The sequence below is a fragment of the Podarcis bocagei genome (genome assembly GCF_964188305.1).
Source record: "Podarcis bocagei genome assembly, chromosome: 1".
Lineage (NCBI taxonomy): Eukaryota > Metazoa > Chordata > Lepidosauria > Squamata > Lacertidae > Podarcis > Podarcis bocagei.
Genome location: NC_138125.1, coordinates 29,595,199 through 29,609,945, shown reverse-complemented (window position 1 = coordinate 29,609,945; position 14,747 = coordinate 29,595,199). Strand labels below are relative to the sequence as shown.

General features: G+C 42.5%; 1 protein-coding gene across 31 annotated transcripts in view; it reads left to right on the top strand.

The window, feature by feature from the left end:
• NRXN3 (neurexin 3) overlaps positions 1 to 14,747 on the top strand; it is a 1,270,857-nt gene that overhangs the window by 905,975 nt on the left and 350,135 nt on the right. The gene's annotated exons all lie outside the window — the stretch shown is intronic.

The window sequence follows — 14,747 nt, the reverse complement described above, 5'->3', positions numbered from 1 at the left end:
TTTCTGTTCTCATCCTGAAGCAAAGTTCTTAACCCGAGGTAATATTTCTAGGTTAGCGGAGTCTGTAACCTGAAGCGTATGTAACCCGAGGTACCACTGTACTAGATAGTGCCCGAAAATGCACATATTGGTGAAACTAACATACAGATATACAGTATGCTGCTGGGGGGGGGGGCGGTGTATGCTTGTTGATTTGTACAGGTCAATTATTTGCGTATTGGTACACAGGTTTTACTCTTGTTGAATGTAACATGTGAACGCCCCAGTCTGTGTAAGATGTGGTATGTAGCTGGAGGAAGCAGGAAGGAGCTGATATATGACACTTTGTCTTGTGTGATAGATTCCTCCCCCCCCCCCCGTCTTCACCTAAATGATTTGTGGTGGGGAGGAAATGGGTTGGAGAAACAATGACACATACAAAAAGAAGCAGAAAAGCAAATAAATGATGGAGGGTAAAAGATAAGGCAGAAAATAGTGTGAATAAAGTCTGAGAGAAAAGAGGCCGGTAGGCTGAGGAGGATTAAGAATGAGGACATGTATTCATAAACTGGAATTGTGAAATGAACATTCTGAGACCGTGAACATATGAGAAGACAAGATTAGGAAGAGAAAGAAAGAAAATGGAAACAAAGGAGAGAGGGTGGGAGGAGAAGCTGCTCCAATTGTGCCTGGTTTGTTTAGGCATTTAAACCAGCTAAGTCTACATTATTTTTTAGGCTTTCTCTTTCGAGAAGGCTGAAAAGAGGAATGATCTTCCAGTTGACTTTATTTTCCTTCATGCACAAACACACACAGACAGCACAAAAGAACTCAGGGTGGGTGGGGAGTTAAGACAGTGGATATTACTACTACTTCTACTACTACTACTACTACTACTACTACTACTAAAAGGAGACAGGACCAGATTCAAGCATCATGGGCTGAAATCCTTGTGATCCTCAAGTTCATAGCAATTCCCCCAGGAGACTGTATCATATTCCAGCAAGCTGGAGGATGGCTGGAGGTTGCTATAGCAACAGAAGGCCTGAAAGATTGACTCAGAGTAGCAACAGGCCAGTGAAGCAGCCTAAGTAGGATTTATAGCACATTATAGTGTGAAAAGCAGGAGAAAATTACTGTAAAGGCAGGAATTATAGCACAACAGAACATATCACCTCTGAAATCCATCTTGTTAATTAAAACAGCAACTCTGTGGTAGAGTGCACAATCAGACTGTAAATTTTAATGGGAGATGTTATCGATACTTCCTGATGAAGGGAGGAGTTTCTTAGGCTATGGCATCTCTGTCTAGTTCCATAGCAAGTGCCCATCTCATACTTTCAGAAATTTCTTGCATTTCAGCAGTCATTCAAAGGTCATTTTGACCATTGCTGCTGACCTAGACATCACTATGGTTTGCCATGAAGGGAATGAGCAAAAGTGAACCATGTGGTTTATATGCTCCTCCATTTTCTGGCATGACTTTCTGGTGGAGCCAAGCAGATGTGGGCAGAGGAACACCTGCTGTATCCAAACCTCCTCTCGCACAGCAGATCAGGGGTTTGGAGTGCTCTGTTAAGGCATGATGAAGATATAGCACATTTAAACACTAAGTTTTTTTTGATAAATGAAGATTTGAATCAAGTGTTTAGCATCAAAAGTGACGCCACTAAAGTTACTTCCATTCCCATTTCACAGTCAAGATCAACTTTGTTATAAGAGACTGGTAGCACAGTCATAGTATGGTTTGGCTCCAGTTCATGTACTCTACAAATCCTATGCACACTTTTCTAGGATTAAATCCCTTGAACACAATGGAGCTTTGAAGCAAATGTGCATAGGATTATTCACACTTTTGTACACCACCCTGGAATCTTTTTGACAAAGAAATAAACGTTCCAGGGTATCTGGTTTTGCTGATGGCCTAACTCTTCAAATTGACAAGCTAAATCAGTATGCAAGCAAATACTAAGGTCCTGTCATGAATTAATAAGGCAGAGAATATGAAGAATGAACAAATTGGAAGACTGTCTGGTACTATATAAATGATGGGGTTAACAATAAAATATGAAATGGCAAATTTAACGAGAATCTAGTCATTCCCCTGTGTATGAAGCAAAATATCAGCATGCCGTTTCTATCAAGTCACCAGCAGAAAAACCACAGAGGATATCTGTACAATCTTGTACTGGTAATAAATGGAAAACAATTATCCAAGAGAAAATTTACACTTCCCATAAGGATGTGATGGCTGTAGAGAATGTCCAGAGCTATAGGCGCCCCTGAGGAATAACTGTAATTGAATGAAGTAACTCTCGGAATAAGCATTGACCCCTTAACCTTGTTTAAGAGCTAGCATTCCTGTTGGATTCCAGAAAAACTGTGAACTTCTGTAGTGAATCTGGATTTGTTTGAGCTGATTTTGCCAAGGAATACAGGAGGAATCACTGAATTGTGCAGCAGATTCTTAATCCATTTCAGATCCTATATTGTACTAAGCCGCCCACACAATGACCTCAAGGCCTTGTGAATGTTTCATTTATGTCCCATGAAACCAGGTGACCCTGACTGGTATATTTGGCTTTTCCTAGAGTCTAGTCAACAGATCTCTGAATAAGTCTATGGAGTCCAAGTGTGATTCAGGGGATTCTCAAAAAAATACCCAGTTTGTGCTGGAATTAGGTGAAACTGCAGTTTGGGACTAGATTGTTCTTGTTTTCAAAATAGTCTAAGGATCTCAGAAATTTACTGAGTACGAAGTAAATGTTGTGCCAAGGTATTATATGGCTCAGAAAAGGTGAGATAGCTGGTGTAGTGGAACCAGAATAACAGCTCAATAACAGTAGGACAATCTGCATACCTCAGACTACTTCAGACTATTTATCAATCCTGTTGTTTGTGCAAATGGCAGGCAAAGAGTGGACTTTTTATGCTTGATAGGACTGGCTTCTGCTTCGCCTTCCCCCTTCTCAGCACAAGCTACCATACAGTGGCGTAGCGTGGGTTGTCAGCACCCGGGGCAAGGCAAGTAATTTGTGCCCCCTAACCCGTGGATTTGCGCCCCCTAACCTGTGGATTTGCGCCCCCTAACCCTAACCCCCAGATGTTGCGCCCGGTGCGGCCGGCCCCCCCTGCACCCCCCACGCTACGCCACTGCTACCATAAAAGGGTATACGGTACATTCTGTCTCACCAAAATATAAGAGGAATGAAATGCATATATACTGCACTTTATAATTACAGGATTTTTGTTGTTGTTGTTTTGTTTTTGTTTTAAAGTAAGATGTATTCGGGATACCAAAATATCCATCCCATTTTTTTTTACAATAAACAAGGAAAATACGTTAGAAGGAAGCAAGCATGCAAGCAGGCAGGCAAGGAAAGAAGGAGCCAACTTTGTGAACTGCAGTTTAACTTGCAATTTTGGTTCAATGCATATCATGTTTAAGTCTACCCTGATCTCTCATTACATAAGAATGCCAAAGAAGCTGGCTTTGGACTTTCCATTGAGAGTAACGTGCCTGCACTCCTTTTGCTATTGATCTGAGGACTCATTTCAGTACTGTTTAGACTCCCCATTCCATTGTTATGTGGTTTCTCTTGCTAGCCACATGAGTACAAACGCATTTCCTAGAGGTCTTTGAACTGCAGATACTCATTGTTTGCTGAAATAGCTCTGGAGTGTGGCCAGTAAAGAAGGTGCTGTGCAAACCCTGGTAATCACACTTATTTAATTGGTTGCATTTTACGCTAGGATCTGCAATCAACTGCCTGCTTTGGTCTGACTTCCTTAACAGTATGTTTTCTGTTGTGTAATTCCCAAAAGATTTAAGAAGCCTGACCTCTCATTAACCTGATAATTGAGGCTTCGGTCATGGAATAAATACTACCAGGATTCTCTTCTTCATAAACCACATTGGAATGGTTTTTCCACTACCCTCATTCACGAAAACTGAATTTTCACATGGGGAAATTCCTTATATAATCTATATGGGATTTCACCGTCCTGCTAACATATAGATTGTACCTCAAAACTTGCTAGGTCAGACTATGGTTCATTGTACATACATATCAGTTTTCTGCTAGGAAAATGTAAACCTGTTTTCTGTGGAAAGGCAATCTCTGATCAGCTTGCAAATGTTTCTTTTGACATTTAGATAAACAATTTAAAATGAAAAACTGTCCAGATTAGACTTCTTCAATATCGGGTCAGTTATTTTTAACATCATCAACCTTATATCATACCTTATGTACCTTATACAAACACACACTCATCCTTATATAAATGTACACACCCTCATCACATTATATCATTTCCCTGATTTCCTGAAATGTGCTCACAGGCACACACAAACATATACCGTAAATGACCTTCTGGATGGCTATAAACTATTACAAATATGGATTTTATTTTATGTCATAAAATCTAAATACCACTTGATTGTAAGAAAAAAAAGAAAAGCAGCTGATTAGCCACCAATGCAAAACTGACTCATGTGACCAGCATCATGCTAATGATTAGCTGTATATTCAGCATATGTTAACGCACCCCTTAAGGAATAGTTCACTTGTCAGTTCAAAGGCTATATATGCATTGGAATGAACTTCATCCAAACATGGAATTTTGCTGATTGGTTTTGCATTCCCACTGTTGAAGACTGCCTGCTTATTTGGCAGTGGGAAATGTGGAATCAAAACCATGTAACCCAATTCTCAACATGCATGCAATTTTCCTTTGCGTTAACCACATGTTCCAAACACCTGGATTTTGGGCCAGTACTTTTTCCATGAGAGCAGTGCAGAATTTTCAGAATACTCTCTCTCTCTGTGTGTGTTGGTTGGTTCTTTCCTTCCACTGTTGGTTCCATGGCAGTAAAAGGTGCAGGCGGCATAAATCCTAGGTGAGGAAGGAGGCATGAGCAGAGAAAATGAAAATCAGCACCCCTCTCCTTATTAATGAATTGCAACCCTAAATGGTAACTATTTATAAATGCCAATCCCAGTACAGGGTCTGGCTTGTTGCGTGGACAGAGGCAATTCATTTAACCTTTCTGAGTAGGCATAATGACATGGCTTTCCCACAGGGGTATTGTGAAGATTAGTTAATTAATGTTTGTACCAAGTGCTAAATGTGAATTTAATTTGTAGCTATTAAAGTTCCCATTGGCACTGGTCACAGGAGCAAGGTATACAGTCCCAGCACTGTAAATTTCACCTTTTATCATAATATTATGCTGTTTTCCAAAACCTTATAGTGTCCTAGTTGTTGGATTTCTATTCCTCTCACTGTGCAGATATGTAGGATTGGTTCATCACATTTCTGTGTTATGCATTCCGGCACCGACTGTTGGAATCATGGGAGCGGATGTTTGTTGTACTCTGTTCCATTTGTTTTTGCTTTCACTTCTGACTTCTCTCCGAAGAAGACCAGAGAGAGGAGACATGTTTTCTTTTGTTCTGCCTTATGCTTAATAAAGTAGCTTTAGTGCTTACAACCTCAGCCTCAGTGTAGGAATAGAGGTCTGGGATATTAAAGCTTCCTAGACTTCACTGGGATCTTCACATGATGGGCGCTATACAATTTTTATTAATTCAATAATAAGATGACATTGTTGTTGATGATGTTGATAAAACAATGGAAACCAAGGGGAATGTTCAGATCAACTCATCCAAATGCACACCACTCAGATTTCATAAATATGTACATGGTTAAGTCAAACCAGGAGCTCTCACACTCCCTAAGTCACAGATAGCAACCAAATGTTTTCGCAGATAATAACGACAAACTTAAAACTCACTCTAAGCAAGCATCAATTGTCCAAGATGTGGGAACAGGCAAACCAAAAGGTACCTTTCGCAGCTACAGCAGCACTATGTGAGCTGCCTTTCTGTGGGCATGTTTCATGGTGCTGTAGTAACATTTAAAAGTCTAGAAGCATGTGAGTGAGGCCAGTCACATGGCTTTTTAGCATGGGATTCTTGTGCCCCACTTGCACAATTCAGAGGGGGCCGCGAACCAGGCAGCCCTGCAGAAATCCCCCTCTACGGTGGGGGCTGGAGAGCGCAGAGAGTGCAGAGCACCCTCCATGTCTTGCCCCTGCCTGGCACACGAGTGCCTGCCCGGCGGCACACACTGGCCCCAGCCACTGGCAAATAGTTTTCTGCCCCTGATTCCCTTGATGGCATCTATTTTCTGCTTTGGGATCTGCACAACCGACTTCACCTCTTTGGTTACAGGCCTATAATTGCTCCATCATTCGGGGTTTGGGTTCCATCTCTCTTTTTCAGGAGACCTTTTGCAACTGTGTCTATTTCCAGAGGGTCTGTCATTCATTTATTCATGCATTTATTAAGATTTTCTAATAAAATCCAGAAGATTTGGGCATGGCCTTTTCTCGGAAGGGTAGGTGGTGGAATAGCTTTCTGACCTTTATTATAATGAAAGCATAATAAGAATCAAAGCATGTTTATGGAGCTGGTAACAACATAATATTCCCATCTCTTCTCCCCTTATATCCCTTAATTACTTTTTTTTGCCCATTTTAAACAGTTCTTCATTCTACTCTCCCTTTCTGTTTTTCTAAATTGTTCTTCCTCCTGTATTAAAAAGCAAGGCTGTTCTTTCCAAAGCAGCGATCCAGTTCTTCCTAGCAGGTTCCCGCAGCAGCTGATGCTCAGTGGTAGCAGCAATGCCTGGAGGGGCATCACTTGGATAGGTTCATTTGTTTCCCATTGAGGTCAGTCTGGTGAAGAAATGCCTAATTGCAACATCCTAGGGCTCTGCATTAGCTACAACTAGCAGAAGAGGAAGAATGCTTTCATTTAGCTACCCTTTGTACTCTTAATTTACGTTAATAGAGCCTGTAATGGAGTGACTGGGAGTCACGGAGGTAGTACAAAGCGCAGTATTTTATTTTGCTACCAGCTATCTTGCATTTATGCATTTGGAGGGCAAGTATTTTGCAAGAGGGGAGAGGAAGGTATTGAATACCTAAACCCGAGGACTTGCACTTCAAGAGTGCCAGGCAAATTAGAATCTTCAATATCTGAGGCTGTTCTCTGAAGAAAGACTTCATTAACTGAAATGGATCTGAAGCATCCGTTCAAAGACTGTGAGCTGAATACCAAAGAGCGCAAAAGCGAAATAACAGCTTGATGAGTGCAAGGCAATGAGTGTTTTCTTCTGAGACAATGCCCAGAGCCTCATCCCAGCTATTGTACTTACTCCTCACCCTCTGCATTAGCACTGAGGTTGGGATGACTCTTCTCCAGCAGAAATAGTCCCTAGTACAGAAGAAATGGGACGCTGGTGGCGGGGTACTCTAAACCACAGAGCCTAGAGCTTGCTTATCAGAAGGTCGGCGGTTTGAATCCCCACGACGGGGTGAGCTCCCGCTGCTCGGTCCCTGCTCCTGCCAACCTAGCAGTTCGAAAGCACGTCAAAGTGCAAGTAGATAAATAGGTACCGCTCCGGCGGGAAGGTAAACGGCATTTCTGTGCACTGCTCTGGTTTGCCAGAAGCAGCTTAGTCATGCTGGCCACATGACCCGGAAGCTGTACGCCGGCTCCGTTGGCTAGTAAAGAGAGATGAGCACCGCAACCCCAGAGTCGTCCGTGACTGGACCTAATGGTTAGGGGTCTCTTTACCTTTACCTTTACAGAAGAAATACTAGGAGAAACTGCAAGGTTTTCCTATCAGAGGCAATCAGAAAAGCAGAGAACACCTCTTTTGCCTTATATTCCAGTTATTTTACCCCATTCCTGGCCCTCATGACATTTTTTGCACAGGTAATAACTTGGATATAGTATGGAGAGTTTCCGTTCACTTAAAAGCTGGCGAAAAGTCACTGCTTTTTTCTCTCCCCCTTCATACAATACCTTCTAGTGCAGGAGTCATCAGTATGGTGCACCTGCATACAATTGTGCCTGTGAACTCTTCCCCTGCTGCTCACAAAGCTGCTGCCCCCCCAAAATGAGGTCAGTTAGTTTTTTCTTCCCTGAAAAGTCCATAGAGTTGAAAGAGACCATTCCTCCAACTTCCTACTTCTCAGCTCTGTGCATCTTAAAGGCTCACATTAATTCTGTTGGCTTTCATTCAGATCCCTTGGACAAGTGAAGTGTGTGTCTGTACACTTTCGCGCTTTCTGTCTCATAGGGAGGGGCTGATCCAGGAGAGGGGAGAGAGAGGTGATTAGAGGGGGTGGCACCCACAATCCTGATTCAAAAATCCAAATGTGCCCACAGTTAAACAGTTAGCAACCTCTGCACTAGTGTCACTGGAGAGAGAACCACATGGGGATAGTGAATGAATGAACTGGCAGGAAGAACAATAATAATGAATAACATTAGCATTCTATACAGTGCTTCAGAAAGAGTTCAAAGCATTTCACATGCATGACCTCAGTAATCCATGGAACATCTTCATAAGGAGGCTAGCATAGTTATCTCCTGCTGCAGATTGCAGGGGGTCGGGATAGCTCAGCAAAGGCTGAGATAGTAGCTTGCCTAAGGGCAGCTAGTGAATTCTTGGCCGAGGCAAGATCTGAACCCGAGATGTCCTGGCTCATCTCATTCACCAGCGCACAAATCATGGGAAGAAAAGGCAGGAGGTGTGTGTGCTAATGACATTCAGAAGCTCAACTCCATGATCCTATAAGCCCATCATGACCCCCATAGGCTTCTCTCCTTTCAGCGCTAGGGAAATTCCACCCCCCATGCATTTGTGCAGTGCTGGTGGTAAAATAAGACATGACATTATTAATCTGTTTTTCATATGTGTACAAGATTTTATTACCTTTTTTTCCATTTCACTTTCAAATGTTATGCAATGTTACTGTTTATGTATATACCACCTTCTGGCCAAACCGCCCCTCCCCGAGACAGCTCACAAAAATAACAAACAAATTCGAATACAGAAAGTGCATATAGGGGAATCCTCACTTACAGGGGGCTTCCATTCCTGGCTTCTGCCACCCCACCCCATTCCACCCTGTTCTGCCCCTGCCCCTTTTGGTGCTAAAATGGCACGCATGCCAGCAGTAACCTGCAGGCTGCTCACATGCAAGTGAGGAGGTGTCTGTATTTAAAAAACTAAGTATGAAAAAAATCTTAACATTTAAAAACTATATTTAAAATGAAATACATTCAGTGCTTTTTCCAGGGGGGATGTAGGGGTAAGCACACCCCTAAATATTTTGTGAATCTAAGTTTGGCCTCATTGAGTATTTCAATATGAGTAGGAAAATGAGAGTACACCTAAACATTTTTTTTTAGAAAAAAGCATTGAGTACATTCATATTCTTGCTCAAAAGGCAAAGGGGCTGTTAGAGATAGCCAGAGTAAATACTAAGACATCAGGTCCTCTTTATAAGGCTCTCAAGCAGGGGGCAAGGCGGTGGAAAAGCTTACCTTGGTGGTTCTATCCGTCTCTCTTCTGTAGCAAATCATTTTGGGACTCCTTTTCCTTTTAGTTGGAAGTAATGTGTGCATTTAATAAACCTGTACCAAAATACAGGAGCTAATGGGACATGACAAAATTCCTCTGCAATTTCCACGATCATAGTGACAATCTTTGGAGCTCCTACAGTTGTGGATATTTCAGCAGAGTTTTGAAAAAAATCACTAATGAAAAATTCACTAATGGTTTTTTGGTTGAGGGGTGAAGAGGAGAAGAGTGGTGTGGCATCACCTGCTCTTCATTGCTTTAGAAAGTGGCACATTTTGTCAAAGAATCAGGAGGCTCCCTTCACCCAATACAATGGCATCTTTGGGGACACGCTTTGTGTCTCAGACCTGCTCTAGACAATTTTTGCTGTCTTGTTTATAGGGAGGGGAACCCCTGCCACTTTCAACAAAGAACAACAGCTTGCTGCAATTTAGGCCTCTTACTAATCCCTCTATAGGACTGTTAGCCTAAGAAATGAATGTTTGAAAGGGAAACATGATAATGGCATATCTGAACGCGGCTGCACAGAATCAAGGGGCTGGCAGGGAATGGGGCTGGAAGGTTATCTAGCCCAACTCCTTGTGCCGAGGCAATCCTCTCCATATGCAGACACTCTTAATGGATTAGAACCTGTTATCCAGTACTGCACGCAAGGGGCAGAAGATGGACCAGGAGACACAATACCAGAGTTACCCAGGGATAAGGCTTAAGTGAAGTTAAATACAGCCAGATGCCACAAATATGTAGCAGCCGTGGAGGAAACACAAATGCTGATTGTGGTGCAATTTAAATAGCTTTAAATTGCGAGAAGAAAAATAGCAGAATGCAATTCAGCGGCCACTGCAGTCAGAGGCAAAACTCACAAGGATTTTAACGGTGGTAGATTGCATCTTTAGATTTAATAATAGGGACACTTTTTAACCTTTTCAGCACAATTGGGGGGGATTCCAAGGAAGGATATGGAAAGCCTGTCGCAGGATCTTTTTTTACAATTACAATTTGGAGCAACGTACAGCAAGTGTTTTTTCAGTATGAAATTGGATTTCTTTGGGGAGAGGATAAAGCACATGCATAGAATGAGTTGTAGAGATGGATAAAGGGCCAGAGCTCAGCAGCAAGGTACATGTTTTGCATGAGGAAGATCCCAGGTTTAATCCCTAACACCTTGAGTGAAAATATTCCAAGCAGCAGGTGTTGGGAAATATAGCTATACCTGAGGACTTAGAAAGCACTGCCAGCCAGCAGGATGGTGACTAGCAGTGCTTTCTAAGGCCTAGTATAAGGCATGAGGTGGCAAACTTGGTGGCTCCACTGTATGGTTATCTCCCTGCAGGTAGAAAACAAACTAGCAGAAGTATTGGACAATAGTCTGTCCCCCTGGTGTGCTCATTATTTTTCTTGTTTGTTGGTTTGTTTTTATTTAACATGATACCACTCTCCCAGACCCACAGCCTGGAGTGATTCTACCAACTGGTTTTTCTGTGTATGCACATAAGATCCAGTCAGATGCATATCTGGATCAGGCCAGATGCACATCTACTCCAGGATCCTGCACTCACAGTGGCCATCCTGATGCCTAGGGAAGCTCACAAGCAGGACCTGAGTACAACAGCACTCTGCCCAATTGCAATTCCCATCTACTGATTTTCAGGGGGCACACTCTCTTTGATAAGGGAGCTACCAGGTAGCCAATGATAGCCCTATCCTCTGTGATTGTGTCTTATCCCCCTTTAAAGCCATTCAAGTGGGTGCCCAGTACTACATCTTCTGATAGTGAATTCAATTGTTTTAAGTAAAGGTAAAGGGATATTAGGTCCAGTTGTGACCGACTCCGGGGTTGCGGTGCTCATCTCACTTTATTGGCCGAGGGAGCCGGCATACAGCTTCTGGGTCATGTGGCCAGCATGACTAAGCCGCTTCTGGCAAACCAGAGCAGCACATGGAAATGCCGTTTACCTTCCTGCCGGAGCGGTACCTATTTATCTACTTGCACTTTGACGTGCTTTCAAACTGCTAGGTTGGCAGAAGCAGGGACCGAGCAATGGGGGCTCACCCCGTCACAGGGATTCGAACCGCCGACCTTCTGATCGGCAAGTCCTAGGCTCTGTGGTTTAACCCACAGCGCCACCCGCGTCCCTTCAATTGTTTTATCTGTGTGTTTTTATGGAGAAATGCCTACTTTTGCTGGTCCTGAATATTCCAAAATTTAAGTTTGGCATGGATGTAATGCTAAGCCAAACCATGGCTTAGCTCTTGGTAGCGTGGCAATAGCAGGACCAGAGGAGGCGCAAAATGGTCACGATTTCCCCCTGAGAATACCTACCCACACGCTTGTGTGTTTGGCTTGCTGTTAACATGCAAACCAGATCCATGAATTGGTTCATTTAGCTGGGTGGTCTCTACTCTGGTTGACAGCAGTAGCTTCAACTTCTCCATTTAACCAGAAATGTCAAGGATTCTTCCTGAGACCTTCTGTATGCAAAATGTGTGTGCTGCCACTAAGCACATATGACCCTCCCAATTTGATCAAGGTGCTCATCATCATCATCATTGGGATGACACAATTGGCCATGACAAAGCAATGCCTTCTTTTCTACCCAAATTTAAAGTGGACTGGCTGCCAAGCAAACAGCCCTGAAGTGACAAATTGGAAGACCAGCAGTGCCTAATGAAACTGAGGGGCAGTGAAGAGGCAGATGCAATAGATAGTGCACTTGTGTCTAGGAGACACAAATTAATTCCTTTACTGCTGCCCACGAAACATTCTCTTTCAACATCCATCAAGGCAATTTAGGAATGAGCTTTCATGAAAATATCTACCCCCACCAGGATTCTGATTGTGAGATTGTGGGTAGCAATTTGTTTTAATGATTGATTTTGCTAATGCTGAGTTGCCTCCTGGAAACCTAGATGATATCGTTATGCATGGAAAGTAAATTCGTTAGGATTAGTGCAAAGATAAGAATCAATGTTGGGGGAAAGTAGGTGTTCAGCAAGTTCCCAAACCGCTTCCCTGACATGCTGCAGGTACTAAATAGTAAAAAAAAAAACTCAGCCTGCATTCCAAGTTGACTTCATTTCTTCATTATCTGCCATATGGTGTGTTTCGATTAGGTCATTGCTTACCTCCAGCTATGATGGCAGGTGCTTCTTCTGCAAGGGGCTTCAAAAGGACTCCAACTGTAAATCAGCTTCTAAATAAGATGTGACATACTGTGCAGAAGAATCCATAATTGTGTTGGACGTTCATATTATTAATATTAATATTATCTTCACAGCACATTTCTATAAGGAAAACACACACACATGCAGCTAACAACAATAACAGAGCTCTACAACAGCGCAGAATAGCACATAAGCAATCAAAATATCACAAAATTGTAAAACAGCAAGAACCAAACAGTTAACTCTCCCCCACCATACACACAAAATTGTAGAACATAGGCAGTGTTTTCCCTGATAACTTAAATAACTTAAGTTGTAATTGCTAAGCTGTGATGATGTGGACTATCTCCTTCTGCTCTTCATCATCATGATCCACAGTCATCATCCCAATTGTGTAGCACAGACAAAGTATATGGAGCTCTACACAGTCAACAGGAGCCTGCCCCAAGGCACTTACAGTATGACAGTGTGTGGCTTAGTCATTATTACCTCCTGCAATTCAAGTGGGAGTATGTCCAAGTAACAATGTTGAGAGCTGAGATGTTAGTAAGCAAATATTTGCATATATGTATATGTATTTTGTTTTCTTTTTTTGCTCAGTGATTTTTTTTTATTAAACAGTCTTTAAATTCAGCTAATGAGCCAAGCTGAAAAAGTCTGCAGTATACAGTTGTACTCAACGTGATCGTTAGATATGATAGAGACATGCATGTTCATTCAGAGCAGTAAGTCCCATGGTATTCAGCAAGGCTTACTCCCAGGTAAATGTGCACAGGATTGCATGCCATTGTTGAATGCCTGTTGATGCCAGATTTGGTCAAAAGACAGTCTTTAAATTTAAATAATAGAATATAAATTCTGCTGGTATTAAACAACAGCTTGCATTTATGTAGTACATTCAAAATGCTAGAAGCTTTTTACATTATCTCAGTCCTTGAACAGTCTTGTAAGCGAGGCCAATATTATTACAGTATATTGATAATGGAGACTGCAGCATTGCTGAGCCCGAGAAAGGGGGCCAGGCTGCCTAATGAGTTTATACCATGTGTGTTTTTGCATTTGGTACGATAATATAGCACCACAGCTTCAAGCAACGAAAAGCAAGCTGTTGGATTCCTTAAATTCCCAGGCTTCTGTGGGAACTTGTAGGCTTCTACAGATAACCCCAGGCTGCAATTCTTGCAGAAGTGGCTACTGGCACATTCTCATGCACATCAGTTTGTCCTACATTTATCTCCAGCTTGAAAGTGGGGGTAGGGTGGCGCTGTGGGTTAAACCACAGAGCCTAGGACTTGTCGATCAGAAGGTCGGCGGTTCAAATCCCCGCGACGGGGTGAGCTCCCGTTGCTTGGTCCCAGCTCCTGCCAACCTAGCAGTTCGAAAGCATGTCAAAGTGCAAATAGATAAATAGGTACTGCTCCGGCGGGAAGGTAAACAGCGTTTCCGTGCGCTGCTCTGGATCGCCAGAAGCGGCTTAGTCATGCTGGCCACATGAACCGGAAGCTGTACACCGGCTCCCTCAGCCAGAAAAGCGAGATGAGCGCCGCAACCCCAGAGTCGGTCATGACTGGACCTAATGGTCAGGGGTCCCTTTACCTTTACCTGAAAGTGTGTGTGTGTGTCCATACAATACTATATGGCCAGGAAGTGCAGAGGTGAGAAAACTTGACATTTACATAATTTTACATTTATGTCTATAGATCTCTACTTTTGCTACTTTTCCTACCCCAATACTAATTTGTACAAACACTTAGTGCAGGAGTCCAGTGGCCAATGGTATCCCCTCGACTTCTCTGTTTGGCCTTTGGGACTGTTCCTTTTTTTATATATATAAAATTTTTATTGGTTTTACAGAATTTTAAAGAACAAACAAACACTTAAAAAGACATACAAACACGTATAATTTCGTAACGTTTTTTCATAGACCTCTTTTCTGAGACTCCCCCATACCCCCCCTTTCTGCATCCCAATGTCCATAATTTTATAGCAACTCCCAATTGTTACTTTCCGACCTCTGTCATCTTAGTCATCTCTGTATTCTGGCCTTATATCACTGTATCCCTTTGTTCCTAAAAACCACAACACTCTAACATTCTTCAAGTTTATAATAGTCCTTAAGATAACTTTTGAATTTTCTCCATTCTTCTTCCGCCGTCTCT